Here is a 4,719-nt window from a genome sequence, read left to right as displayed (position 1 = left end):
TGTAATTGTGAAAGTGAAATGGCTCTTTTGATCTTATATTACCCTGAAAGAAGATCCAGTCGGCAGTTTATGTCAGGATTTGCTGGACTTACTTCATGCCCAGATACTGTAACTAAACAACCAAAGGTTCTACCAATTTTCAACATCACTTTAAGAATTAGGGGTTTGGTGGAAATATTTAATCTTTGAGCTGTTGCCTCATTATTGGCCCTGGCCCAGTTTCAGTTGGGTAGTAGTGAAAAATCTGGCAGCCAGGTTTTGAGGTCTTTATATTAGGTTTAATTTTAGATTTTATATTCAGATTTTATATTATTTTTTTTGTAACTTTGCAAGGCCTTATATTAATTAGTTACTGAACTGAGAGCTCATAGGTTGATTTTATTTGGCCTCTTTCCAACATTGACTGTTGCTAATGTGATGTATTTGATGTGTTTGATAACCCAAATGTTTTCTTTATCGCTCTCCTTTTCCCCCCACTTTGTTACTGTACATAGTTGATTGTAAATTATTTAAAAATAAGTGTTCATAACTTCATATTAATTTTCTCATTTGAGCTACAATATCAACGTTGTTGTTAAAAACTATGATGTAACTAGGTTATGCATTTAGAACAGATATGTTTTGATACCCATGAAGGTAATGGTTCTTTCTACCCATGAAGGTAATGGTTCTTTCTCATCAAACCTGTTCAGAATTGAAGGATAGGTTGTACATCAGTTCTTTGATTTTCATAAACCATAAGTTTCAACCAATAAACTACTTGATATTGAAGCTTTGTATTGCAACCATTTAATCAAACCTCATCCAGTCTCTCAATTGCCATCACTATAATTTCACAAAATGCTATTTTAAATACACATGTATGCAAACTTGTCACTGTCAAATTTGGCAATTACTATACTTTAAAAAATATATATGAAGTAAGTCTTGGTAATCAAAATGGATGGTAGAATTCCATCACTCACATGCATGCCATGTTCATTGTGAAAATCAAACAATTGATATAGTGACACTCATACCTGTGAGACTACAGTGTGGACTGTGGACATACAGTCCAACAAGTTAATTTTTCTCAGTTTATTTCTCACAGTTGAAAGCAACCAGTCACATGCTGCCAACCTCCCCTCACAGGTGCAAATTGTGAACAATCAGTTCTCAACTATACTGCAAAGTTACCAGTGAATTGTGTTGCTGAGAGTGGAACACAAATAAGCAGTTGTCACTCAGACAGGGACAGGATGCAAGAGGAAGCTTATGCATAATAGGCTCTATGCACAGCAGCCACATTGTAAAGAAATTGGGCATCTTCCTTAACTGGTGATACTAATGAAGGTTCTATTCCATTCTGGTCAAACAGAGTCAGGGTGCTGATACTGTGCATGTTGGCTCATTGGAAACACTGCTACACCAGTGGGTCTCAAATTGGGGTCCAGTGACCCTCATAGTTCCTTGAGGGGGTTCCAAATGGCTCCTTCCGGGCGTGTAATTCTTGAGTGTACAAATGGAACCAAATGGACCCTTACAGGTCCATTTGTACACTCACTCAGGGATATGGGGGTCCTTGAAATTAAAAAGTTAGAGAACCACGGTGCTACAATAAATGGAACAGAGTCTTCCTTAGTATAATTGGTAAGACCTGTGAAGTAAGGAATAGGCCCAATATGGCTGCTGTGCATAGAGCCTATTGCAAATCATAATACGGCTCACAATTGTGGACCAGTAGTCGACCATGGCCGAACTACGGCTGGTGCTAGCTGGGTGCTGCCTCCTCTGAGTCAGTCTTCAGTAATGTGGAGTAATTCATGAAAAACAGGTATGTGATTATACTTCACTGCTACAAACTCAGTCAACACAAACCATTTCAGAATAAAGAAACCATTGAGTTTGTTCATCAGTTTCTTTTGTTTTCTTTTATAGAATTGAAACACTACCACATGCTGTTGGCAGCACACGCTGAGGAGCAGTATTTACACCTGAACAAGACATATCAGTCAGAGGCTTGGACAATCGAGCTGGACATGAGGTATGAAGCATCATGCACAATAAAAACTCGAACTGGTGGATAGACTCAGATTAACCAGGTGTTGCAGGGATCTCACCTAGGGTTTTCAGAATGTTGACATGTCTCAGGACTTGCATGTAAGCAATAAGAAAACTAGACATCCTATACTATGTACTATACAAGTGTGATTATTTCCACTTCAGTCAGGAAAACTCGCATCATAGATGTAACCATTTATTGCAACAAATGTAATACAGATACTCTGCCCCGATGGCTCAACTCTTAAGATGTTCCCTCAATTAGCCAAGCGGCATGCCAAGCTAAATCAGGGAACACAATGCAGAAGTTACCCATGAGTATACAAGAGTGGGACAAAACCAATACATTGAATTCAGTTTAACTAGAGCCATGCAAACATTGAATCTCGGTTAAACTTTAGAGCCATGCAAACATTGAATTTCAGTTTAATTTTAGAGCCATGCAGACTTTGGATTTCATTTTAACTTTAGAGCCATGCAAAACATTGAATTTAGGCTTACCCTTTTCAAGTTTAACTTTTGAGCCATGCAATACTCTGAACTAGAAGGTGGAGGAGGCAAAGCTTTGCCAGCAGCAGCAATATGTGTGGCAGTAATGGAATAGCTGAGATCTAGTGTAGGAGAGAGACATATTTAAATGGATGCCTTGCTGTGACAATGAACTGTGATTGGTCTGTAGAAAAGTGTGGCTGAATAGACACACTCAGCTGTCTGACAGCTGAATACAGCTGGGGGGGGGGTCGGGGGGCTCCTGTGTCCTGCATGAACTAACGTGATGCTTCATTAGTCACGATTCCAAAATTAGGGTTAATAATAATAACTTGAATTTTATACGCTTTACATCAACAAAATAAACAAAATAGCTGCCAAAAGCCTGTGTGAGCAAGTCTTCAGCGCGGACTTAAAAGAGTCCAGTGTTGGACGTGCCTGGCAAATCTCCATGGGGAGAGATTTCCAGACGGTAGAGGCTGCCAGACTGAAAGCTCTATCCCCAAAGGTCCGCCTATTGGTGCGATGGATGGAGAGGAGCCCCAACCTCACTGGGGTATAACCATAGAGAAGGTCTGACAGGTACCGTGGGGCCAGGGCATGGAGAGCTTTATAGGTGAGGAGGATCAGTTTATAGGCAATCTGGGAACCCATTCGGTAAAAAGAAAATAATTTTTAGTTGCCTCTGGGGGGCCCGTTAGTTTTTGTCTATGGGGGCACCACCTCCTTTTTTGTGAAGAAACATGGAACTCGGTTTTGTCTCTTCCCCTATCTTAGTCCACTTCCTCCTGGGTGCTTCTCTGTTTATTCCTATACTAACAACAACACTACATGTTTAGGGCAGTGGTGACTTGAGAGATTAGTTTATAGGTGATGCGGAACTCAACCGGAAGCCAGTGTAGGTGTTCAAGGGTGGGGGTGATGTGCTGCTAAGGCTTGGTACGGGTATTAAAGCACTGTGGCAGCTGAGTTCTGCACATGCTGCGGTCAGTCCAGGGCTTTGGAGCCCGAACAGCACACCATTACAGTAATCCAGGCAGGAGGTGATGAAGGCATGGATGAGGATCTCAGCAACTGAGTCTGAGAGTAAGCTGTATAACGGCTTTAGTTAGGGAACAGGAAGAATCAATTTACCATTAAGACCTGATTGATACTTTTTGCTGGATATTGAGGACATTGAGGGGAAACTTTAAGAAGTGATAACAGTCTTTGACCACTAGGTGGGAGTGTTACTTAAAGCATTATATTCCACCTCTGTGCTGAGTTATTTCCAGACACCTCTGGGAGTTCATTGGGTTCACACCCAAGGACTCAGAAGATGTGTGAATTTACTTGCATGCCCCCCCACCCTCCTAGAGTTTCATTTAGAGAACCATTCATGTTGCTCAACTAAAGACACAGTCATGGCCAGCTGTTTCCAAGCTGAGTAATGTCACCTAATTAATGTCCACAGATGTCATGTCAATAATAGATGGCGGTCATAATCATCAGCTCTTTATACTGTACTTGCATGTTAAGCAGAACTTTGAGAATGTCAGTGTCGACATTAATGATGAAATTAAATCAAGCTATCAAAGTAATGCAGCAGCTTTTCATGTTGTCCCCGTCTAATATGAGAGCTCATGATTTTCATTCATCCGAGGGCAAATGTGAGCTGAAGAGTGATCATGTTAGACATCAATACCTGCAGTACTGCATTACCATACCAACTAGTCTGGAGAGACACTTTGGATAGGAGTATTGTGAAGCACTTTGTGGATACATTCAATTGAAGGCAATGAAAGAAATCAATGATATTCTGACTGGGAAGTTGTGAATATTGGAGTAACTGTAAATAGACATTAAGGATTGGCAGAATGTGATAAAACATAGTTATTTTTTCTGCTTATTTTGTTATTTACAAACAGCCCAATTTGGTGTGGACTCATTTGTTTTTACATAGGGCTGAACGATATTGGACAAATTTGACATTGTAATATTTTTATTTATTTATTTGCAAAATATATTGCAACATAAATTGCAAAAAATAAGGAGTTACATAATTACGTCTAAACTTTTGAACTCTGAATGCAGAATATGTGTCTGTACAAGAGCGGTTATGATTGTGATGATGTGTGATTTATTAGATGGACTGTAATGTTCTACTTACAGATTAGTCGTAAAGTATACGAAGACGTGCTAGTACTGTAG

Source organism: Gymnoscopelus braueri (genome assembly GCF_963280865.1).
Source record: "Gymnoscopelus braueri genome assembly, chromosome: 2".
Lineage (NCBI taxonomy): Eukaryota > Metazoa > Chordata > Actinopteri > Myctophiformes > Myctophidae > Gymnoscopelus > Gymnoscopelus braueri.
Note: the sequence above shows the minus strand (reverse complement) of the source record.